The sequence below is a fragment of the Musca autumnalis genome, unplaced genomic scaffold (assembly GCF_047663935.1).
Source record: "Musca autumnalis isolate F117 unplaced genomic scaffold, ASM4766393v1 scaffold_4, whole genome shotgun sequence".
Classification (NCBI taxonomy): Eukaryota; Metazoa; Arthropoda; class Insecta; order Diptera; family Muscidae; genus Musca; species Musca autumnalis.
In genome coordinates, this window is record NW_027411977.1 from 135,964,002 (window position 1) to 135,991,752 (window position 27,751).

Consider the following 27,751-nt stretch of genomic DNA (forward strand, 5'->3'; position numbering starts at 1 on the left):
AAATTTATCAGTATAATCTAATTTTGATCAGTTAAGATATTCTACCACTCCAAGAAATAAGCCTTAACGTGGAGGAAGAGCGTAGTACTTGCCTAAAGAAATCTAGGGGTATAAAAATTCCTGTAGGGAATTACCGGTAGATCCACGATTTAAAATTTGAGACCGAAATGTGAATACAAAAGTCTTATTCGGGAAATTGTTGCGATGTCTACAGTGACAAGAAATAATCAATATACAAAAATGGAATTTACTTGTGAACATTTTTATCCGATCTTATTTCACAACTTTCGAAGTGCATTAAACGGCAACAGTGCTTCGATGAAATTAATTTTGTGTTTGGCGATGAAGCACCATCCTATGGCAAAACTAGTATAATGAATTCAATCGTAACCGACGCTCGCTCAAAAACGAAGGTCTTCCAAAAACGGCCGTTGTGGCAGAAAACATTGATGACGTGCGTGATGTAATATCGTTTATAAATAGTTTAAAAAGTAGGGGCCCAAGAATACTACCTTGAGGCACACCCGAAGTTTATAAGTAAGGCCTAGATACATAGCCTTCAATCTTCACCTTACAAACCCTGTCGCTAAGATAAGACGAAATCCAATGGAGAAAATTTGAATGGAAGCCCATGTTCGCAAGTTTTGTAAGTTATATGGTAAATTTCAAATTTCCTTTACAATTACATAGAAAAAAAATTAAAAACTTTTTTGGCGAGCACATCCGCCATTTTTGGTACATGGGTTACGAAAAAATTGTGGTTTCAAATCTGTTCGCGTTCACAAAATTGGATGCTGCACTCAAAAGTTATATGCGGTTTTACTCTCTTGTAAAGAAAAAATATTTAAAAATTCCTATTGTGTTGTAAAAAGAACATGTATATATGAATCGTTAGCAGCATTTGATATCTATCCATTGATGCCGAAATTGTTGCTAAATTTATTTTTATTTTCGCGGAAAATCAAAAAATATTGAAGAAATCTTGGAATACATTTTATTTATTCTAAATCAGAGTCCAGAAAATCTCTAAAAAAATAATTTAAAAATACGTACAGAATCTAGACAACGCGTAGAAAAATGTGAGACCAAAATTATAAAGATCGCGTTTATAACTTGCATATTACAGCAACAACAAAGAACGGAAGCTTATTGTTGGAAATTATTTCAAAAATATATTTTTGGTTAAATACGAAAAAATTGAAAAATAAATGTTGGGAGTTATTCTATTATTTCGCTAAATTTCGATCCAAATCCTGAAGTATTTTGCTTAAACTTCTTTCTGTGATAAGCAATAGAAATAAGAAGTAGAGAATAATATTGAAATTACAATCAAAGAAAAAACATAGAAGTTAAAAACCGTATAATTCGCCAATAGGTTTGAATCGGTTGAGGTGCATGTGCTTTTCGGATACAAGGAGCCAATGTCTATCAATATGCATGGATTTTCCCATGTTTCATTCAGCGGCCAAAGTGTGCCATCAGTTGCATCTTACTATTCAAAAAACCTTCAAGTGGGCAGAAATTACGCGATGTGCATATGATTATAAGGTGCATCCGATTTCAATGGCCGCCTATTAAAAATACGTCAATATAAATTATTTTAGACAGATTCGTCAAGAACTGCGGATGTGCCACCACATTCTATTTTGGGATAAATAGGGATATTACTCCCGAATCTTTGTAATTTGTGACACACCTTTTTGGCAAATATTATAATCGCGTATAAAGGATTACATTTATGTAAAAATAATCAAAGAAAATCGCGGTTCAATTCGCGGAATTGTCAAAATATATTTTTGCAGATTTTCCTACTTTCAAGGTATCTATATCCGGCGTTTTAGTAGATGGATTCGACCGCGGAAGAGCTCGTTAGATCCGGCACGTAAAAAAACTAAAATCACGCGGGGTTTAGGGGTACCTGTACGACAGTTGTAAATTTTAAAGCCAAAAAATAGGGTTTTTCAGAAAATTTACGCACCAAATTTTCGCCTTTGGACTCCTATTACTAGGAAGCTGTACGGAGCACACTCATGAGATATACATCGAACGACGTGGAATCGCGAGTTCTACAATCCTATAAACTAGTTTGGATTATTATCTAGTTGCACCCTCTAATTATAAGAAAAATTCGAAAAACACTGAAATCAAAACTTCAAAATGTCAGCATCGATTTTAGGGGGATGCAGTGTATATATCCAAAAGTCACACACTAGAACCATGTTGCCCAAGGGGTATTGTTTAGTTCTTTCTTTGAGCATATTATGAGATCGTGGCTAAAACACTCCAATTAATATAAATATATTCATATTTTATAAAATATATTAACAATTCGCGACTTATTAAATGGTGAACACCAAACTTCAACGATTGAAAAACTTTTTTGAATATTACCATATACTGTGTGATACTTTATCAAACGCTTTGCTTAGGTCTGTGTAAATGACTTCAACTTGACTACCAGATTCGAGAGCTGATAAACAAAAGCTAGTAAAGAAAGTTAAGTTAGTCGTTGTAGATCTTCCCGCAAAAAATTCATGTTGATGTGGGGATATTGTGGTTTTGCAAATAAAAAAATAGTTTTTTTTTAAAAATGACATGTTCAAATATTTTGGAAGTACAAGAAAGCTTTGAAATAGGCCTATAACAGGTAACGTCAACCTTTTTCCCATTTTTGTATACAGGGGTTATAGATGCTACCTTCCATTTGTCAACAAAAACACCTTCAGTTAGGGACAATATATGAGTTAAAACAGATAAGATACTGAAAGAACATTTTTTCAAAAAATAAGCGCATAAGCCGTCAGCATCATAATTAAAGCTTTTTTTGATCTTATTGATGGCTTCTAATACATCATCTTCGGAAATATACAGGTTCCCAACATTTAGAACAGAATTTAAGTTGAATGGGGGTACATTAAAGAAAGTTGATGACTCAAAATTAGATTGGAAAAATGTGGCAAACATGTTGACAACATCTTGGCCAGATTGTGAGATGCAATCATTCAATTTTACAGTTGGCGGTATGTCAGAAGTTTTGCGCTTCGACTTTGCAAAAGACCAAAAATGTTTTGGATTTTCTTTAATCTGACTTTCTTTAGAAAGAATATACTTGGGCCTCAATTTCTTTCACCCTAAATGCGCACGACAATTTACAAAGGAGTTCAAAAACAGGCATTTCCAGTGTTGAGAAGCATTTTCGGATATCCCGAGTGGCAATTTCATCACGATTTTATAAACTTTTGTACACTTCGAGTCATCAAAACTTAAATTTTTGAAAATAAATGCGGACATCCTGGAGGAGCCATCATATTCTACAGTGGTAAGTATTCTCTAAAATGTATGGGAATGACTTATGCCTAAAATATACGACTAAAGGAGACAGTACGCTTCCAAAAATAAACTTGTTGAAAGAAAGAAACAAGCTTTGTTTGGCAATACACCTGATTATTTAAAGAATACTTGCCAAATCAGCATATGCGGGTGTATCCTTAATCAGGAGGGATATACTTTTACTGAATATTACTAAAAATTCTTCGTTTTCATTATAGAGTGAATATGCATCGATATTCTAATACAATCTTTCTGTATTCCCAAGTTTTATTCAAATGACCCAAATTTTTTACTCCAATTTTTTACTTTATTCTTATACAAATTGGATTTGAATGCAAATGAATGACTAAGTTTACTCCAAACAAGTGAAGCAAAATATAATAAAACTTAAAAACTTCATATCTTGTATAATTCCGAAAAAAATGGAGGTTGACAAACATTTTGCAGGGGGGGTTCTATTCAAGTGAGCGGCAGTGTATGCCATCCAGGAATAAAAATATGAACCAAAAATTAAATTTGTATATTTTTCATACAAAAGTAATGGTCCATTTCGCCCGCTAAATAATATCGGATCATCATCCAAAATTGTAGGCATCTTCTTCGACCTAAACCCTTACCTCGTGCAAAATTTCGTGACTATTGAGCTATAATTGCAACCTCTAGTGTGCTTATGATTACACATCAAGCAAACAACTGGATATATTAGACTGTAACTCTGTTATCTGACCGCGTAAATCAATATAATTGGCATCAATGGAAAGGCAAGAGGTGGTCTTCCAAACATTATTTACGGGGGCGGAATGTGTCTTCTAGGAATAAAGATATAACCGGTATACAAAATATTTTCACAATTTTCACACAAAAGTTATGGTCCATTTAACCCTCTAAACATCATCCGATCACCATTTCAAATTGCAAGCATCTTCTTTGTCACATACTGTTACCTTGTCCGAATTTTCGAGGCCATCGGGCTATTATTGCGACCTACAGAGCAGCTACAAAATCGGATACAAATTATGTTTTTGGTCCATTTCACCCGCTAAATATTTCACGATCATCGCCAATTAAAATAACGATCTATTCTGATGTGAAACCGACCTCCATACCAAATTTCGTGACGATCGGTCCATAATTGCGGCCTGGAGTTTGACATTTGTTGGCCGAATTTTATACAATTTTATTCACAGTTGTCGCAAAAACCACCAAAAATTGTCAAAATAGGTCCACACTTTGACATAGGGCCCATGTAAAGGGCCGCCCGATAGAAGAATTTTTTGGGTATATTTTCTGACTTAGTTTAGGCATTTGGGGCATTTAGGCTGAAATTGTGGACAGAAAAGAAAACAAATTATGCCATTTTAGTTTAGAATTTTTTATGGTGAAGTGTATATAAAGTATAAAAAGTTCAGCCTGGCCGAACGTAACGATTTTTAGTCGCTTTTCGTTCAAGTAATCCCGAATTTACTCCATTATGAATCACTTTCAATTTTACAATGATTGGGCTCATTTTTTCTGATTATTTTCTCTGCTCTCTTGCAAAAAAAGAACAATTTCCGTAAAACTTGATTAAAAAATTATCGTAAATGTGTTTTATCGAAGCAATTAATTTTACAACAAAGCGACGACACCAAAACATTCGCGATTAATTTACTTATGTGCTGGTATTTACTCAAATTTCTTTGATACGATCTTCTGGGTGAAAGCAACAAAGGACCAGATAGGTAGGTAATGGATGAAACGAGAACCTCAAGGTATTCGATTGCCTTTTAACGAATGCTACAAGAGGTTGTGTTCATGTGGGTATGTTATGGCTGTGTATGTATACGATTTTAATCAACCAATATACTACGTCTCTTACCACCTCCACCCCACCTGCTCATTTAATTTACTTCATTATCTGATGAAGCGTTAAATTAACATTTTCCCATTAAAAGGATATCATGCCACTTGTTTCGTCCTTTCCATTGAAATTACCTTCGTCACCGCATAATACGAATAAAAGGAAAGCGAGCAGAAAATAATAAAGAAGCCAACAATATTTTTTGTTGTTGTGTCTCTTGGAAAATTATGAATGAGAACTATCTTCGTTTTACACTTGTGTTGTAGATTGTGTGAAGTGAGACAACGAGTGAAGGCGTAAAAAACCCCTGGTGTAAATCAGGGGGTTTTTTACCGTATAAATATAGTCAAAAAAATGTTTGCAAAACTAATATTGTAATACACTTTTAAATGAAACGCCGTTTTGTTATCCATTCATCCATATATTTTTTGCTGCGATGATGCTAACATTTTAGTATATTGTCAGATTTTTTTTCTAACGGTTCCAGAGATATCGCACCTTGAAAAAGTCAAATTCTGTAAAAACTATTTGCAAAGAAATACTCATAACTTCATTAAAATTGGTCCAATTAAAAAATAAAATAATATATTTTTTGTTGTTTTATCAGCTATTTCATAAAAAATAGAAAAAAAAGTTTGCACAGCAGGTTTGGATGAACTTTTCGCGATTTAATATTAAAAATCAAATTTTAATAATGATTGTACTCTTCGATTTTTTTTGGAATTTTTATACCCTACTCCACGATGTGGGAAGGGTATTATAAGTTTGATTTGCTAAAAAATCATGTAACACCTCGAAATATTCGTCCAAACATACTTGGGGTCTAAAACCATTATTTTGATAAGGCACATTTTGCCCGTATGAAAGTATATATAGCATAAATGCTGAGGGTATAATGAGAATACACTGTAGCTTTGATCCTTTACGTTAAAGTTTCTTAAAGTTTTACCACTTTTACCATTTTTAACTTGGAATGCGTTCCTTAACCCCAAAAAGTAGTAAAACTTGAAGCAAAATTTAAAAGGCAGCATGCCAAAATGGCTTTCTCTTTTACTACTTTCTCCTCGACAAATGTCGTGGTGTACAAAGTGGAAAATCTGTCAAACTGCTGATTTGACATTTATTTGACAATTAAGGCAAAAGAAAAAAGAAAACAATGCGCATTGTCAAAGCAAAATAAAAAGAAATAAAATAACAGTGGGAGTAGTTAATTTGGTTTACATATGCGGCTACGAGAGTTTTTAGGTGTTTCGGTTGAATTCGCATTTAAACGAATTCATCAGTTACACTTATTCTTGAGCTCGAGTCGTCATAAAATTGGGGAAGAGTTCTTTGCTTCAATGCAAAGAACTAAGAGAACTGATGAGTCCAAGTGGCGTTGGACGGAACTAGTATTCTCTGCCATCCCCAAAAGTAATCAATTTTAACTACACCCACTTTAAACTTGTTGTTTTTAAATTTGAAAACAACAAATATGAGATTAAGCTTGACTTGCACACAAATAGTAAGTAAAACACACATCTCTACAAAACTGCCAAAGTGAATCTAAAAATAGACACAAAGCACGGTGGACGATTGGTTGTTGTTATTTTTCGACAACTATCAAAATAGTTATGTGCATTCTCTGCAATGTGGAGACACATGACAGTGGGAGTAGTTAATTTGGTTTACAGAAATAAAATAAGTATAAATAATAAAAAATTTAAACCAATGAAATAAAAAATAAAAAACAGTGACATTTGTTTTGGTTGTTGTTATTTTTTAAGCAGCCATGTTTTTTGGCATCACTGCAAGATCTAATATTTTTCCGTTCCTTTACTTTTGTACAAAACTTTTTACTTGAGAGCAATTTTGGCAGTTTTCTCTTTTGCTACTTTTACTATTAAAAAAGTAAAGCAACAAAGCTTGTATGTTCCGGTTCGATTTCCAGGCCAGACAACATCACATTTTTAACGGTGATACAAATAATCCCCAACGTAATACTAACGATATTTCCTAAATATTTCGGTCATGTAATATTTTTCTGCAAGTTATGTCCTAAGACACGCCGTTCGGACTTAAAGCAGGTCTCATATCATTGAGCTAATATGAATTGAGGGCACTGATAGACATGAGAGAAGAGAAATCTCAGGGAAGTTCGTGGATGTTTGTTGAAATATATGTATGTATGTACAGGATTTTATTTAAGTTGTCCGATCTGTGGATGCGCAACCAAAATTATTATTGTTCCCTGAGCAGCGTTGCTCACGGTGCGCCTTAACTAATTTCAAATGAAAGGTGCTTACACCTGGGAAGTTTTTGCGGATTGTGAAACTGTAAAGTTCATAGATGAGAAAAATCGGAAAAAATCGCGGGGGGATTTTCAAAAAAATCGCGGTCAAAGTTCACATTTTTAGGGTTTCTTTTTTGGTTTTCACGATTTTGCTTGGAAACCCTTTCGAAATGAGATTAGAGTAAATGTTTAGAATTCGCAAAAACTTGACAGGTATTCACTTAAATCTAGTTAAGGTGCACCTTGCATAATATTGTTTAATAAGGAGGCGATACATTCAGTACATTGTCCCAATTTGAACTTCTATATCTAAAAAATGGTAAAAACTACAAAAATACCTATAGTCAATCATGTAGAGAATTTTCAATGCTACAACATTTTCTCTAACCCCATTACGATAGGCCTTGCGGTTTCCATGCAAAATCGTGAAAACTTAAAAAAAGCCCTAAAATGTGAACTTTGACTACGATTTATTTGAAAATCCCTCCGGCGATTTTTTTGTTTTCCGATTTTTCTCCTCTATGTACATTGTAGTTTAAGAATACGCAAAAACTACCCAGGTGTAAGCACCTTTCATTTAAAGTTAGTTAAGGCGCACCGTGTGCTAAAGATGACATACATATGTATACGTATATTTATATTTCAAGACCTAGTCCTATCGAAATAATTATTTTACACCACCTACACATGTAAAGTTAAAGTGAGTTCCCTCTTGATACCACCCTAAAAATTATATTACTTTAAAGCCCGTAAAACAGACTAGATACTCTCTGAATTTTTAAACCCTCAGCCTTTAGGCTAAAGAGGGTATTTACACTTTGATACGACCAAAAATGTGCCTCATAGAAATAATGGTTTTAGACCCCAAGTATGTTTGTACGATATCCGTTTCAGACAATTTTGAGTAGATCTAGCAATGTCCGTCCGTCTGTCTGTCTGTCCGTCTGTCTGGCTGGCTGGTGCGCACGATAACTCTCGAACGGATCAATCGATTCGGTTCAAATTTTGGCTATCGAAATATTTTGTCCAGATTCGATTTAAGTTCGAAGATGGGCCATATAGGTCCACTCCTTCAGGTACCTCCCCCACAAATTTTCAAAAATTATCGCAAAACTTGTGCGCACGATAACTCTTGTAGGGAATAACCGATTTGGTCCATACTTTGCACATCGTGTAATTTCTTCCAAACATAGATGAGGTTCCAATATGGACTCAATCGGTCCACTCCTTCGGGTACCTCCCACACAAAATTTCGGAAAAGTTCAGTTTAGGACCTGGTCTCGAATCGCTTTGATTTTTGTCTACGCAAGTTGTATTCGGTGTCCTCTATACGACGCTGTAAGTTTCATTAGGGGCAAGTCCATACTTCCCGAGAAAATAGCCTGAAAGTTACAAAAAACCCTATGACACCGTGTGTAGTGGTTGGAGCGCAAGATAACTCTCGAACGGATCGGCCGATTCGGTCCAAAATTTGGCTTTCGTAATAGTTTGTCCAAACTTAGTTCAAGTTCAAAGATGGATTATATCGGTCCACTCCTTCCGGTACCTCCCCCACAAAAGTTCGAAAATGTTCGGAAAATTTGTGCGTACGATAACTCTTGAAGGGAGGAACCGATTTGGTTCATACTTTGCACATTATGAAATTTCAACCAGACTTAGATGAGCTTCCAATATGGACTCAATAGGTAAACTCCTTCGAGTACCTCCCACACAAAATTTCGGAACAGTTCAGTTTAGGACCTGCTCTCGAATCGCCTTGGTTTTTGTTGTAACGTCTTGTATTCACTGTCCCTTATACGAAGGTACAAGTTTCCTCAGGGGCAAGTCCATACTTATGTTTATGGGTGGAAGCGCAAGATAATTCTCGAACGGACATGCCGATTCCGGCCAAAATATAGATATAGATCAGGTTCGAATATGGACTATATTTGTCCACTCCACCTGTCATTGAATCACTTTGCTTTTTGTTGAAGCAACTTACATTCGCTGCCTTAATCACGATGGTAAAAGTTGTTTCAGGGGCAAGTCCATACTTCTTGAGAAAACAGCCCGAAGGGTGTAAAAACCCCCTATGGCACCCCATGGTCTATGTCGGTCCATTCCTTTAAGTAGCTTTTCCGCAAAATGTTTGAACTTTAATCCTAATCAATATTTTTGTCGGTACATACGGTGAAAAAAGTGTTTCAATTTGCACAGGCTGAGGGTATATCTCTGTCGGCAAAGCCGACTGATACTTTTTTACTTGTTAACCCACACTTTGGGTGGTAACTTTAAATTGCCAATAATGCTGTTCATGAAAATATTCCTTTAAATCAGGGACGAGCTTCTTTGCTTAGATCGTATAGTGAGGGCGCCCACTGAGTTGTTTTTGCATTTGCTTCTCTCTCTCACGTACAGTGTAAATGAATGAAAACAAACAAAAACATAATGTGGTTGTTGCTTTTTTCACTCATACGTTCATACATGTCTTCGCTTTGGTTGTATTTCTGCGGTCGTCGCTGCTTTAAATACACAAAATAGATATTATTGTCTATGTAGCGGAATAAATACAATGTTGTTGTTTACAAAACAAAATCACACTTGTTAAGTGTCATCTGAAAACTAGCTATTATATATTATAAAGAAAACGATATTCTTTCCATTCAATATAAGATGAATTGTTTTATTTAAAAAAAAACTTGTTTATTGTTGAAACAATAACCACTTATCTGCTTTATATTGCATATTTGCTACTCATATAAATGAATATATTTACAAAGTATTTAACCCATACACATACATACACACACATACATTTATGATTACAATATATATTTATGACGAAATTAGACACATCTCGTGTAGAAATTTATATATTTGTTTATTTCGTGTTAGTACCGTAACATTGAAACAGTTTTATATACATACATATGTATAAGTATAATATTTGTTATAAATAGCGACGAATACTTGGCCATACAAACACTCCAATAACAACCAAACCCACCAACCAACCAACCATTCAGCCAACCAAGCAACAATGAATGAATGAATCGCTTATTGTTTATAACTGTGTCAAGGATATTGTTTTGCTACGCGTCTATCTACAACGCTACACTCCTTTAGATGAAAACAACAACAACAACAAAATCATAGAGTACACGTTACAATCTGAATAAATGGGCCATTTAATTTAATGCCATTCGAAATAATTGAGGCAATTTGAAAATGCCTGTCCCCCATGAGTATTGAAAAGTTACTACTCGATGTTAATTTCTTTCACATTAAAAAAACATTGGGAATTTTTGTTTTGTTTTCAGTCAGAATATCAAAAAAAAAAAAAAAAAAAAACAAATAACAAAAACTAAGTAATATGTTTATCGGCCTTTTTGTAGAAAATTTACTTATGTTGAAACTGAGGTATGGGGTATTGTGACTCGCGAATTGTTGCAATATACCATAACTTTTGAACGAATTTAGGTAAAATAAACTGTTTTAGCACGATTCAACGATGGATTTCTTAAAATTATAATTTGAGCTGTGGTCATATTAATGTAAAAAAAATGGGAAAAAATCGTTGAAGGAAACGAGTTTTTTTAAGTCAATTTTCAATTAGTGGCTTTACAATACAATGTAGAGCATAATGTTCAATAAAGAAGTTAAAGAATACACTTCAGAGATGACGTTTCTAATATATGTTTTTTTAATATAAACACTGCATCAATCTCAAACGGATGTTGACATTTTGAAGACTGAAAAATTGGGTTTTTAAATTTTTGCTCTAATCGGGACGCGCAACTGATTATGAGATTGTAGTACTCGCGATTACGCATTTTTTGATGTATAACTCGGGCGTGTAGCCTTCGAAGGTTCACAACAATCTCAGCTTAAATTCGAAATTTTTGTGCGTAAATTTTTATAAAAAACCCGTTTTTTAAATCAAAATTTGCAACAGCCATTAAATTGCCTGTGTAACCCGCGTGAACTTAGTTTTTTTACGTTCTGAATCTAATAAGCCGTGACGCGTCCAAATCTGTCCACTAAATCGGCGGATATGATACCCCTCAAATTTCGAAAATCTGCAAATAATGTTTTTGAAAATTGCGCGCATTGCAACGCGTTTTGGAAGTGTAATTTTTACTGAAATAAATAGAGCTATTAACCTGTTTAAAATGTGCGAAAACATATATTTAAAAACTATCGCTAATCCGGAGATACAATTGATTTTTTCTAAAAATCAAGTGCGATGCTACATCCACGGTTCTTGATGGATCGCAATGAAACGACATCAAATGATGTATTTTTAAAGGTTATCATCGAAATCGGATGCGCACAAACTGTAAATGAACTTCGTGGAAATTATGACCAGACACTACATCGTGGCCGCCAAATAGAATTTCACAAACTGTACACCAAATAAAAGAGGTTGATTCGCTGTGTTGGAAAATCGGATGCGCATCATGTCGTTTTGACTATTGCGCGGTTTATATGCGTTTCAAATGTTGTAATATTCAATATAACATTATTTTAATGTTATGCCACAATTGGAATTCCTTGTGATTTAATATAATGTTCTAAAAATATTCGCCAATAGGAAAACTATAAGCGAAAAATTTGTTGCAACGGAATATCTTCATTATTGCGTGAAATGTGGACGAAAATGATGAAGAACTCAAACATTTTTTCTTCAACCTTTCCTATAAAACCACAAAAAAATAAAATTAGAATAACATAATTTTTATTTTTTCATCATATTTTATTTGTATTTTCGCAAATAACATGAATACTATAGCTCCAAACTTCACGACTTAGGTTTCATTTTATTCCTCACTATATCTAGATGCTGCTATAATTTTTTATATTTTTTTTTTTGTAAGTATAAGCGCTATTGTTTCAAAAATATTTTTGTAAATACGTGAAATTATTTAACAAAGTTAACTTTTCGCGAATCCATTGAAACTTATCGAATTTTTTTTGCATCATCGCAAAGGCTGCGAACTTAGTTAATGATAATAGGATATAACAGCTTAGCTTAAGCCTCGATTTTTTTTAGAATTTTTTCTAATTAGCATAATTAAAACGGTCATATCTTTGGCGCGCAACGATCAAAGTTGGTAACGAAAGCAGATTTGGAATGACGATTTTTTTCTTAATCTATGTACCAAAAATCATGGATGTAGTATCAAAATTTTTTTTTTTTAATTTTTTTAATTGGAAATGACGATTTTAGACATTTTTCCTGGTAAGCGCTTAGCCCAGGGCTTCAAAAAAAAAAAACATAATAAATAAATACGAGGAAAACTTCGTTACGTTCGGACATGCCGACCTTTTAAAATATTCTGAACTAAAATGTTTTTTTTTATATCTTTGTTTTTTTTATTATTTTTTAAGTGAGCTCGCTTAATCTCATATTTGTTGTTGACGACTCGAGCTCAAGAATAAATATGACCGACAAATTCGTTTAAATGAGAATTCAACAGAAACATTCAAAAACTCTCGTAGCCGCATATGCAAACCAAATTAACTACTCTCACTGTTATGCGTCTCCACAATGCCGATGTTTAAGCCTTTCATCCGCTATGTCGTAACATTTTTTTAAACGTAAAAACTTCCAATGGGTGCCACCTTGGTGCAATGGTATGCACACCCGCCTTGCACGCAAAAGGTCGTGGGTTCGATTCCCCGGCCAAGTAACATCAAACATTTTTCAACGGTGACAAAATACCCCTCAGTAATGTTGGCGACATTTCCTGAGTATTTCAGCCTTGTAAAACTTCTCTACAAGTGGTGTCGTAGACACGCCGTTCGGACTCGGCAATAAACAGTAGGTCCCATATCATTGAGCTAATATGAATCGGGGTTCACTCATTGATATGAGAGAAGTCTCCCTTGTCCCTTATGGGATGTTTGTGGAACAATTATTATTATATTATTTTAAAAACTTCCAAGAAGGTCTACGTCGACAAACATCTTTAGGTACCACCTTAAAAAACTTTGCTTAAGCTTATCTTAAATATCGCGGGGTACCAGCACATTCAAAAGGATATTGTAAATACTGTACCCAAAAAAATAGGTGTTTTAGAAAAAATATCGCATTAAATTTTGGCTTGTCGCAGTAGATTACTATGATGCTGCGTATGCTACATAGTCAATAAACATATCAAATTATGCGTAATCGCAAGTACTTTAATCCTATAATTGGTTTTTTGAAATACATGAGTGCGCGTCGAAGTTAAATAAAAATTACAAAAAACAGCTAAAATCCGGCTTCAAAATGTCAGCATCCATAAAAGGTGAATGCAGTCGAAATATTGAAAAGTGAAACATTAGAAGTGCAATCTTCATTTTGTATTCTTCTTTTACTTTGGACAGACGTCCGTCATATGAATGGTTTAACCAGCAATCAAATAGCAATGTAAAAAACCTCGATAGCTTCAACGTGTTTTGCCTACGTTTATTCATTTAAGCGGTCATAACTTCCACGCAAATTAAATTTTCTTGCAAAATTTTTGAGGTTTGTTCAAAAACACTTTATTTGATCCAGTAATAGTCATAGTTGATCATAGTCTAAAATTTGACTATCATAATGTTTTGTCTGAACTTAGTTTAAGTTGGAAGATGAGCCATGTCGGTTTGTTCTTTTATGTACCTCTCCCACAAAAGTTCGAAAATATTCGGAAAATTTGTGCCCACGATAACTCCTGAAGGCAGTAATGGATTTGTTCCATACTTTGCACATCGTGAAATTTCTGCCAGGCATAGATGAGGTTTAAATATGGACTCTATCGGTCCACTCCTTCGGGTACCTCCTACACAAAAATTCGGAAAAATTCAGTTTAAGGCCTGCTTTCTAATCGCTTTTATCTTTGTTGTAACAACTTGTATTCGCTGCCCCCATTACGGCGGTGCAAGTTTTTTAAGGGCAACGATTGTACTCTTCGGTTTTCTTGAAAATTTGTTTATGTTAAACTACGATGAATTAAAAATGTTAAGTCCTATTTGGTAGTGGGATTTGAATGACCACTATTTTTTCATAATATTTTAAAATTTGTCAATACATAATAAAAATAAAAAAATACATTTTTTAACATTCGTTTTGTTGTTTTATTTAGGAATTTATTTGATCATCAGTTTAGTTAGTTTATTGTCCGGTTGGTACAATAAATGCTAATCCATTTTTAAAATCGAAAAATAACTCCGTTTTTTACGATGTTTAAGATAGAGCCCAAAATAAAACAACAAAACAAATGTTAAAAATGTATATTTTTAATTTTTTGGTATGAAGGAAAAACTTTATTGAAAATTTGTAAAAAATTAAGAAAAAATTGTAATCATTTGAATTCTACTACCAAATGAAAATAATTCAAGAAAATCAAAGAGTACAATATATCAGCAATATATATTTTAAACAGAAGAAGAAAGTCATCTGAAGCTGATATTAGCCCATTCTAAAAATGGTATGGTAAGAATCCGACATTTGCGAATCATAGCGTCGACATGTTATATGCACATTCCAAGTCAAAAGCGAATGAAAATGGACAAAAAGGCTGAAAAAGAATACCTTGTAGGATGTTATGGAGATGAGCGATATCGTATTTATGTATATGCCCAGCAAAAATTTGGAACCGGTAGTCATTACGTAACCCTTTACAAAGTAATGTAAACAAGCTTCTTTTCGCATTACAAGTAATCTGAAATGTAATGGGTTACTTATTAAAAAATTTACAAGGTAAACCTACTTACTTTACTCCTCACTAAGTAATGACGACGGTGGCACAGTGAGAGTGTATCCGACTATAAATCCTAGGGTTGTGTGTTCAACGCTCACCGTCGGCACGCGAGTTTTTTTAATTAAAAAATAACAGTTCGTGGTACACATGTGCACTGCACATTTAAGTTATTAAGCAACCCTTAATATTCGTGTGCGTGGCATAGTGTGTAGTGTCTTTGGCTAGAAATCAGAGGGTTCGTGGGTTCAATTCAGCAGACAGCGAAATAAAATAAAGTAAAATAAAAGTAAGAAGTGTGATGATATAAAAACAAACTCTCTACATCAACTGTTCTAAAAATAGAATTTTTTCACCTAACTTTTCAACTTCTAGTGGCCACAGAATAACTAGTTATTCTAGTGGTCATAAAATAACTACAAACTGAGTGCGACATGCCCTTGTAAAAATAATGGGGAAGAAAAGAGGTTTGAGAGTAGTTACGGCTGCCAAAAATCCCTTACGAAACCCATGATTTTGGGAGGACTTTTTTTGCTGGGTGTATACTTGATTTGTCAATACCAAAAAATATGTTTAAGATAATTTGTTTGTTTTTTTTTCTTTGTAAATAGTCTGGCTTAATCCCATTGTTGTTGTTTTATTATTTTAAAACAACTAATTTATTAGTGGAAAAAGGTTTGACATTGTTAGCCAAGGGGTAAGGCAGGGAATACTAGTTTCAATCCACGCCACTGGATCTCATCAGTTCCCTTGTTTCTTGTTTATGGATATTCTCCACCGAAGTTATTTTTCAACAACTTCTTCAACATGAAACTTTTTATACCCAAACATCAATCGTCAGCTCGAAGAATAAAGGTGAACAAAGAAAAAACTTCAATGAGAAGTTTTTCTTTGGCAACCTAACACAACTCCGACGAAAGTGTCTACGAAACAAACTAAACCTTTTCCCACTGCTATGTGTCGTAGAATTTCTACGAATGCACATAACAAAATGTTGCTGGTAGCTAGTCGCTGCCAACCATACAAACGGTGCCAGTGTTTCTCAAATCGAACATTGGTGGCGTCGTTTTTATTGGGATAGCTAATACAATTTTGTTTTTTTTTTCAAAATAGTCTGGCTTAATCCCATTGTTGTTGTTTTATTATTTTAAAACAACTAATTTATTAGTGGAAAAATGTTCGATTTGAGAAACACTGGCACCGTTTGTATGGTTGGCAGCGACTAGCTACCAGCAACATTTTGTTATGTGCATTCGTAGAAATTCTGCGACACATAGCAGTGGGAAAAGGTTTAGTTTGTTTCGTAGACACTTTCGTCGGAGTTGTGTTAGGTTGCCAAAGAAAAACTTCTCATTGAAGTTTCTTCTTTGTTCACCTTTATACTTCGAGCTGACGATTGATGTTTGGGTATAAAAAGTTTCATGTTGAAGAAGTTGTTGAAAAATAACTTCGGTGGAGAATATCCATAAACAAGAAACAAGGGAACTGATGAGATCCAGTGGCGTGGATTGAAACTAGTATTCCCTGCCTTACCCCTTGGCTAACAATGTCAAACCTTTTTCCACTAATAAATTAGTTGTTGTAAAATAATAAAACAACAACAATGGGATTAAGCCAGACTATTTTGAAAAAAAATAATAAATAAAAAACAAAATTGCATTAGCTATCCCAATAAAAACGACGCCACCAATGTTCGATAATTTGTTTGTTTATAAATACCAGTACATTTACATAGAGACAATTTCCCAAGGCTCTGATATCCTTTACCTAAACAGGATAATAGAAATATGTATACCAACAGAATTTAGAAATATACAATAATATATTTATTCACATTGTTGTTGTTTCGCTTCAAGTGAAGTGATTTTATATTTTAAACTGGTATCCTATTAATCTTCTTTGGAAGTGAACAAAACAAAATAAAACAAATAACTGAAACAGAAGATCCCAGTTAAACTAGTGCTGGACAAGAGAACAACAAAGAAGCTGGATTGCAAACATGGAAACTTCTTCTTTGAAACTTTTCCAATAAATTCCCATTCTGGTGAAATGACACGCTGTTTATCTATCGTAGAAATACGACTGTATAAAAAAATGCCATTCTTTCCTACAACTGTGTGGAAAACGAAAAAGGAGAGCATCAAAGCGTACAAAACAAACGAAAGAATAAAACAACCGTAAAAAAAATCGAAGAAAAAAAACATGGTAAAATTCTATCAAAACAAATAAATAAATGTTTTTCTGCATTAGGGTGGTGTGGGAATAATATTTACTCACTAAATTGCCATTTAAATATCACTGTGCAACATTTTTAAGGTAATCTTGTGCAAACAATTTGAGCTGAGTATTTTTTGAAAGTACAGACCCAAACGACAAGAACCCTAGTTGGTGTTTGTTATGTCAACTCCAGCTTGGATTTAATGGCCCCATCTAAACATGGTTAAATATTGACTTTTTAAAGCATTTCTGGGCTATATCTCTGAAACCTATGCGAATCTTCATCTAACCTCTGAAGCAAATTTGTCGATAAGGACACGAGTAGAATATTTGTAGAAATAATGAACTCGAAAAATTACATTTATTGCCTCAAATTGTATAAAATATCGAAAATGTCCATACTTTGTACACATTTCGCACCATATCTCTAAAGCCGTTAATGTTTTCTTTACGTCTTCTTTTGGAAAAATATTCGCTGGAATGTAATACATAACTCTTCAGAAAATGCCATTGTTGCAAAAAGTGCCTCTATAACGTTGTTTTGAGTATATTATCAACGACAATTCCATAAATATGGCAATAATGTTGTGAAATCTGAAAAGCGAGAATAAACTGTTGCACAGTGGATCTACTTGTATGGAGAAAGTGGCCAAAAATATTTAGAGTGTACAAATGAAGCCAATGCGCCGGTTACAGCTCTGTTCTGCTGGGAAAAATATTTTAAGAAGCCACGAGCGTAACATTATCCACCCTTTCCCCTCTGGAGGGGGTATACGGTAAGAATTGTTTTATGCTGTCAATACAAAACGACATGAAAAAGGTCCCGATTATCTTATGATGCAAAAATAGGCTTGGGGAAACAAAACAATCTCCAAAACAATATAAAAAATTTAGCGGATTAAAAAATTAACATTTTTGTCTGAAAATTGGTAAAATTTTAATATAGACGTTATAGCGTTCTTCCTGGAAGGCACATACCGCCAACGTAAGACAAATTTGGAAGAAGATTTCTTCTTGCCACTGATGCCAATTATGTTAATGTACGTGGTCAGATAACAGAGTTATACGCTAATATATCCATAGAAACCCTATTCTAGGGCAGTTTTAGTCAGCGACCCACCATTTATAGTCTGGCACTATATGGCAGCTGATTTTAATACTGAATAATCATAAACCCATGCCCTACTTTGAAAAACTATTTCCGAGGTGGGCACTGGTGGTCATCATGACTAAAACCTCAGGTCAAATTTAAGTAGATGATCGAATTGGCATTACAAAATACACTAAGAAAATATTCAGCTAACTAGAATTCCACAACACGCTAAAACACTCATTAAAAATGAAAATAATGCTATTACCTCCTTCTTTAAAATCCACAATGAAATCTTGCTATACGTAATAGTTTTGCGATAATTTTAATATATTTACTTCCACTTAAAATATAGGTTGTACTCACAACAAAAAATATTAATCAAATGTTCCGACTTTTGAAGCTATTCTTAGGATGTTCGCGTTCGAATTAAACAAAAACTAATATATATTTTTAAAAAGGTTCATATTATAGCTGTCAAAGTTGCCATATGTTGTACCAAAATTTTAACATTATTTTTTTTATTTTTGAAATATGGAATATTATTTTCTTTCCTCTCCACAATTTTAGGTGGAAATATTTTTTGACCTCGGATACCACTATGGTAAAAAAATGCATCTAAAAATGTCTTCAATCGGGTGGCACCTTTATATTGGGCTATATCAAAGTATTGACCAATGTTGAAAATTTTTGGTGGAGAAGTTTTGTGACCACTGAGAACCTCAAATGTCGAATCACAGATAGTTCGGTTAACAATTATTAAATTACAGGTAATTCGGTCAAAAAATGTATATGTATTCCAAAATTTGACAATTTTTGATGGAGACCACTGGGAATATCAAATGATAAATAACAGGTAATTCGGTCAAAAATATAGCCAAAATCCTCAATATACCGAAAATCGGAAGGTACCGTTATATGGGGGCTATACCAAATCGTGGACCCATGTTAACAATTATTGGTGAAGAGGTTTAGTGGCCATGGGAAACATCAAATGGGGGCTATACTAAAACATGGACCTACGTTGATGGTTTTTCGTGGAGATGTTCTGTGATCACTGGGAACCTCGAATGTAAAATTGCATGTAGTTCGGTCAAAAAATGTAGCTAAAATCCTAAAAATACCGAGGGAGGTACCGGGAGGTACCGTTATATGGGGGCTATACCAAAACGTGTGCCGATTTAGCCCATCTTTGAACTTGATCTGCCTATGGAAAAAATATACTCGGCGCTCTAGCTCAATTATTGCGGACGCTAGAGTGATTACAACAGACGGACATGGCTAGATCGTGTAAGAATTTTATCCTGATCAAGATTATATATACTTTATAGGGTCGCAAATGATTAGTTCGATGTGTTACAAACAGAAAAACAAACTTAATATACCCTTCATACTATGGTGGAGGGTATAAAAACGAACACATGGTATGTTATAGTTTCCGAGAAATAGCTATTTCTTTCTGCAAAAATTTGTAAAAATGACGTATTTTTCAAAAAGGAATAAATTGCCGTCTTTAGGAGCACGCCACGCCCTTACTTTCCAATATGTTGACTTATTTTTTATTTTAGTTTCAATATGTTTACTAACTAATCCCATATAGAAATTAACAATCGGTGACTACTAAAAATTGGGGTTTTGACCAGGAAAATCGATGTTTATTTTATATACTAGGGAAGATATTTTATTTGAATTTTAATTGTTTTTTTTATTTGTCCTACAAAACTTCTTTCACTTTATCGGCCAATTAAGTCAGGAGGCGCAGATTGGATGTTGCGTTAGAAAAATGTTGTTTTTAAATATTCATACAGAAATGCGTTTTAATTTTTTTATATTATAATGTCAGTGCTTGAGACCATGTTATTGTTTTTAAGGCGAACAACCCTAATAACTAAAACTCTGCATAGTCACTAGTTTATTGATGGTTTTATGCAAAATTGCATCTCTAAATCCAGTGAATGAATGCCAGCGCCCCTCCACTCTGAACATACCAAGGATTACCAGAGGTGTATTGACAATACATTTGTTATTTCCTTGTTCGCTGTTCTTGTATATACATACAAACAGGGCAACATTTGTGATATCGCACGTAGCCTAACTACAATAAACATGTGAATATTTACATATGTATGTATGTGTGTTTAGATAGTTGTTGTTTGGAGTTTTGTAAATTTCTACAATGGATTCATTTCTATATATCATACAATTCAGCACGACATTACAATAATGCTGTAAACAAATATTTTTCTAACAAACAACTGAAGGAAAACATTAGAGGTAGATTAAATATTAAGTGTTGTCGCACTGAAAGTTGCTATAATAATTGTATAATTGTTCCACATTAGCTCAATGATATGGGACCTACTGTTTATCGCCGAATCCGAACGGCGTGTCTTAAGACACCACTTGTAGAGTAGTTTTTACATGGCTGAAATGTACAGTGCAATGTTATAGATAAGTTCGACAACTATAATACTATAAACAACGTAATTACCATCAACATAGAAATTATTTTTTTTTTTGGTTAATGAGCGTTTAAATAACGATGATTAACCGGTCATTCGTAATTCACAGTAATATAATTCCTTTTTTCTTACATTTTGTTTCCTGTTTCTTAGCGAAATTTGAAAAAAAGAACACATACAAATGGCAAGAAAAACAATAATTTTTCCCTAATTAAATGTATGTTTTATATAAAATAACACACTTTTCATATTTTCCATTTATTCTGATAAATATAATAAAACTGATCAAAATAAATGAGATTTTACAACATACAAAATCAAAAAAAAAAAAAAAAAAAACGGAGATTAATAAAAACAAGTAAAAAATTATTAAGTTTGGTCTGACCAACTTTCTTATACCCTCACCATAAAATATTCTTAACTATAATGAAATTATTAGCTTTCTTTGATGTCCGCAATTTTACATGGAGATATTGGATGACCATGGATACCCCAAATGTTGACAAATGTAAAATAACTGCTGGTTCGGTCAACAAATGTTGTTAAAATACTAAAATTCAGGAGGTACTGTTTTATGGGGGCTATACCAAAACATGTACCTAAATTGAATATTTTTAGTGGGGAAATGTTGTGACCGCTAGGAAAACCAAATGGCAAATTAAAAGCCATTGGGTTAATTACTTTAACTACAATACTCAAAACACCGAAAATCGGGAGGAACCTTTATATGGATTATTGGAGCTGGTTTGTTTACTTTTGTAAATAAAAAACAAGTAAAAAGCATTAAGTTCGGCCGGGCCGAACTTTTCATACCCTCCACCATAAAATATTCTGAACTAAAATGGAATAATTAGTTTTCATTCCTGTTCCCAACTTTAAGTGGGTACGTTAAAATGTCAGATAATGTACATAAAATGCTTCATTCGGGAGACCCTTTTTTATGGTGCCTATATCTAACTATGTATGTTGAAAATTTTTGGTGGGCTAGAAATTGGGAGGTACCGTTATATAGTTGTTATAATAAAACATGGGCCTATGTTGACAGTTTTTGAGCCTTTAATGTCAAATAACTCCTAATTCGGTTAAAAATTTTAGCTAGAATCCTCAAAATACCGAAAATCGGTAATATTATAACTAATTCGGTCTAGAAATGTGACTTAAAACGTCAAAATACCTGAAATCGGGCGGTAACATTATATGGGGGCTATTCCAAAACATGGACCTATGTCCACTAGTTATATAAGTTTATTGACACTTAAGAACCCTAAATGTCAATTTATAGCTAAATCGGTCTGAAAATGTAGATAAAAACGTCGAAATACCGTAAATCGGGGGGTACCGTTCTATGGGGGCTATACCAAAACGTGGACCTATCTCCACAACTTTTGTTATATAAGTCTATTGATACTTAAGAACCCAAAATGTCAAATTATAGCTAAATCGGTCTGAAAATGTAGATAAAAACGTCAAAATACCATTAATCAGCGGGCACCGTTATATGGGGGCTATACCAAAACGTGGACCTATGTCCACAAGTTTTATTATATAAGTTTACTGACATTTAAGAACCCTAAATGTCAAATTATAGCTACATCGCACACTGGTCGAAACCACTGATCTAGCGGCGCAAAAGTCAAAAAATCGAACTATAAAATTGCGAAATATTTTCCATTGTATCGATTACAGACACTTCGCAGACAAAGATTTTGTTTTTTAATTTTTGTTGTTGTAAATATTCACGTAGGGGATGGAAGATACCAAGGAACGGTCCTGACCGGTTCTAACATGGCAAAGCCCAGGATTTATCTTGGTCCCTCTTTCATCCCAAGTGGACACTGACCTCCCCGTGGTGTCACCTGGGGAACTGCCTTTAACACTCTTTAAAGGTAGTGAGCTAACATGTGCCGCGCGTTCACCCATAAGAACGTTAAAAACTTGGGTTTGGGCGTCGGGTTAGTAACCCTCCCCTAGAAAAAACAGCGTACTATGAAAAAACGAAAGAAAAGAAAAACAAACCCCTCTAAAGTTGACGAACCCCGCAAACGTTTTAAGGACCATGATCTGCGAATCTGCACCTGGAATGTTCGCACTCTTTATAGAGAAGGTGCAGTCTTCGCATTGGCAGACGTACTTGAAAAGTACAAGACCGATATTACTGCCATACAGGAAATACGATGGATTGGGAAAGGCGTCACAACAACACCTAAAGGTGACGCACTGTATTATAGCTGCCATGACGTAAAGCATGAGTTTGGTTGTGGATTCGTAGTTAGTCGGAGACTAAAACATCTTTTATCCAGCTTCACTCCAGTGAATGAAAGACTTGCTGCAATTCGAATAAAAGCTAAATTCTTCAACATCAGCTTTATTTGCGCTCATGCTCCCACTGAAGAAAAGGACGAACAGACCAAAGATATATTTTACGAGCGCTTAGAAGAAACATATGACCGGTGCCCTGCCCATGACATTAAAATCATTCTAGGCGATTTTAATGCCAAAATTGGAAAGGAGAATATCTTTGGCCCAACAGTCGGGAAATTCAGTCTCCACAGTGAAACATCTGACAATGGTATGAGACTGATAGACTTTGCAGCTGCAAAAAACATGGTAGTTAGCAGTACCAGATTTAATCATCTCGATATTCATAAGGGCACCTGGCTGTCTCCAGATCAGAAAACAAGAAACCAAATTGATCATGTTGTGATAGATGGAAGACATTCATCGAGCGTGTTGGATGTACGATCGTTCCGAGGCGCAAACATTGATTCGGACCACTACCTTGTTGCAGCAAAGGTACGCACCCGCTTAAACGTAGCAAACAAAGTACGAACAGACACAACACGAAAGTTAGACATCGGTAAGCTGCAATCACAACAGATAGCCACAGCATATTCCACTCAACTAGCCCAATTGCTTAATCAAAGCCCTCCTCATCCCGATAACATATCAGCGCAATGGCAAAGCATTGCCCACTCCATGCAAACAGCCGCAAAATCCATACTTGGATACCAGAGACCTCCACCAAGGAATCCATGGTATGATGAGGAGTGTCGTGCTGCCACCGAAGAGAAAAATGCGGCATATAAGGCTACTTTGCAATCCGTAGCAACGCGTAGCGCACGAGAGAGATACAGGGAGAAAAGGAGAGAGGAGAAACGTCTTTTCCGCAGGAAAAAGAGAGAGATGGAAAAGCGGGAGTGTGAAAAAATCGAGATGTACAGGAGCCAGAATGATGTCCGAAAATTCTTCCAAAGAGTCAAGCATCAAACTGATGGCTTTGGTACAGGCACATCCTCCTGTAGAGACCAGCAAGGTAATTTGGTAACTGATACAGATAGTGTGCTCAGGATATGGAAAGAACATTTTTCAAATCTGTTGGTATCCAATAGCAGCGAAGACGACGAAGATACCACAGTCCCAATCCCAGAAGATGGTATTGAATGTATACCGCCCAGCCAAGATGAGGTAAAGACAGCAATAAATCGGCTGAAGAATAATAAGGCAGCAGGGGCCGATGGCTTACCAGCCGAGCTGTTCAAAACCGGAGGCGACACGCTGATAAGGTGTATTCATCAGCTAGTTAGCACCATCTGGCAGGAAGAACGAGTACCCGACGATTGGAACCTGAGTATCCTGTGCCCCGTCCACAAGAAGGGAGATAAGACTGTATGCTCTAACTATAGGGGCATAAGTCTACTCCCTATTGCCTACAAGATCGTGTCAGGGATATTGTGCGAACGACTAAAGCCAATGGTCAACGAGATTATTGGACCATACCAATGCGGCTTTAGACCTGGCAAGTCCACCATTGACCAGATATTTACCCTGCGGCAAATCCTGGAGAAGACCCAAGAGATGCAGATCGACACCTACCACCTTTTTGTCGATTATAAAGCAGCCTTCGACAGTCCGCTGCGCTCAAAGGTATTCCAAGCCATGTCTGAATTTGGTATTCCCGCAAAGCTCATCCGGCTTTGTAAAATGACTTTAACTGACACGAGGTCCTCAGTTAAAATAGGAAAGAACCTCTCCGAAGAGTTTGGTACCAAAAGAGGTTTCAGACAAGGAGACAGCCTTTCGTGTGACCTCTTCAACATCCTGCTAGAAAAGGTTATACGAGAGGCAAACGTCAAAAGAAGTGGCACAATCTACACCAATAGTCACATGTTACTTGCTTATGCTGATGATATAGACATCATGGGTCGATCAGTAAAAGAAGTAACTGATACCTTTATAAAGGTCGAAGGAGAATCTGCTAAAGTGGGTCTGGCGGTAAACGGTGAGAAGACCAAGTTGATGGTGTCGACGCGCAATGCGTCCATTGAGCTCGGACCGACTGTGGAAGTTGGTTCCTATAATATTGAGGTAGTAAAAGACTTCGTCTACCTCGGCACCTCCGTCAACACAACAAACGACATCAGTTGTGAAATAAAAAGAAGAATTGTATTGGCCAACAGATGCTACTTTGGATTAAGTAAGCAGTTTAAAAACAAAGCCACATCTCGTCAAACAAAAATAACGCTCTACAAAACACTGATACTACCCGTGCTGATGTATGGCTCCGAAGCCTGGGTACTTGCGCAAGCAGACATGGCAGTGCTTGGTGTGTTTGAGAGAAAAATTCTTCGAAAGATCTACGGACCAATCTGCGTTGACGGTGAATATCGACGTCGCATGAACCACGAGCTGTATCTGCTATACAACGACATCAATATTGTTAAACGTATCGAGAAGCAGCGATTGCGTTGGCTAGGCCATATCATAAGAATGAGCGATGATGAACCCGCTAAAAAGGCGTATGAATACATGCCACATGGCGGTGCACGCAGAATTGGCAGGCCAAGGAATAGATGGCGCAAACAAGTGGATGATGAGATGAAAAGGCGCGGTATTCCAGAGTGCAAAGCAACAAATAGAGAGGAATGGAGATCTCTTCTTAGTTCGGCCTATAGAACAAATGTTCTGTAATGGGCCAGCTAAGTAAGTAAATATTCACTCAGTTATTCACTATCAAATACAAGAGTTTTTGTTGCATCAGATTTTAAAAAATTGTTGCAAAAAATTTACTTCATATCTGTTTAAATGTTAAATGCATTCGTAATGAAACTGGACAAGATTTTTATTCAATTAATAGCAGAGGGTGAGATTTAAATTAAAAACATTAGTTTGGGGTCTGGAGGTACTTAGTTATATAGCAATAAATTTTCCAAAAATTCATTTTTTTTGTGTTTTTATGTGTTGTACGCGCTTGTTCCATAGAGTGCATCTTGTAAACTTAGCCGAACTTAGGTTCGATTATTTTTGGGGGAAAGAAATTGGACTCTCTGGATACGGAATAACCACATTTGGACTGCAAATATTTGCAAATCTTTTGATGACGGCACTTTAAAAAAAAGAGATTTTGCATTAAATTCATACAAATTTAGCTGTGCATTTGTATGGGAGCTAAATCAAAATATGGACCTATCTTGAGAAATGTTTGCAAGGAGGATTTCTACCCCCGGAGACACTATTATACCATATTATAGCTAAATACGTTATTACATATGGGATAACAAGTAAAAATTCAACGAATCGGGGGTACCATAAAAGGGGCTACATCGAAACATAAATCCGTGTTGAAAATGTTTTGTAAGAAGATTTTATACGCAGTGAGAACACGGAATGCAAAATTACAGCCAAGTTGGTTTAAAAATGTGGTCATGATATTCAAAATACCTTAAATTGGGAGATACGGTTACATGGGGTCTATATCAAAACGTGCACCTATGTCCATAATTTTTGGTGAAATTATTTTTTGACTACTAGGAACCCTAAGTACCAAATTACAGGTAATTTGCTACGAAATTGTGGCTTAAATCCTCAAAATACCGAAAATCTTAAGGTACCGTTATATGGGGGCTATACCAAAACATCAGCCGATATTGTTCATATTTGGCCCATTATTACCCACAGGTACACGCTGAGTTTGTGCCAAATTTCAGTGACGTATCTCAATACGTTTGCAAGTTATTAATTTCGCGCCGCTAGATCAATGCTTTCGACCACCGTGCATCGGTCCGAAAATGTAGCTAAAAACGTCAAAATACCGTAAATCGGGGGTACCGTTCTATGGGGGCTATACCAAAACGTGGACCTATGTCCACAACTTTTGTTATATAAGTTTATTGATACTTAAGAACCCTAAATCGGTCTGAAAATGTAGCTAAAAACGTCAAAATACCGTAAATGGGGGGTACCGTTATATGGGGGCTATACCAAAACGTGGACCTATGTCCACAAGTTTTGTCATATAAGTTTATTGACATTTAAGAACTTTAAATGTCAAATTAAAGCTACATCGGTCTGAAAATTTAGCTAAAAACGTCCAAATACCGTAAATCGGGGGGTTTATGGGGGCTATACCAAAACGTGGACCTATGTCCACAAGTTTTGTTATATAAGTTTATTGATACTTAAGAACCCTAAATGTCAAATTATAGCTAAATCGGTCTGAAAATGTAGCTAAAACCTTCAAAATACCGTAAATCGGGCGGTAGCGTTATATGGGGGCTATACCAAAACGTGGACCTATGTCCACAACTTTTGTTATATAAGTTTATTGACATTTAAGAACCCTAACTGTCAAATTACAGCTACATCGGTCTGAAAATGTAGCTAAAAACGTCAAAATACCGCAAATCGGGGGGTACCGTTATATGGGGGCTATACCAAAACTTGGACCGATATAGCCCATCTTCGAACTTGATCTTCCGACGGCTAAAAAAATGGTATTCCCCAATTTTCAGCGAAATCGGTCAACAAATGCGACCTGTATGTTGCGAACGGACGGAC

General features: G+C 35.2%; 1 protein-coding gene across 3 annotated transcripts in view; it reads left to right on the forward strand.

Annotated features, from left to right (window-relative positions):
• The window catches only part of LOC141402536 (uncharacterized), a 301,381-nt gene that overhangs the window by 17,525 nt on the left and 256,105 nt on the right, over positions 1-27,751 (forward strand). The window lies entirely within an intron of this gene.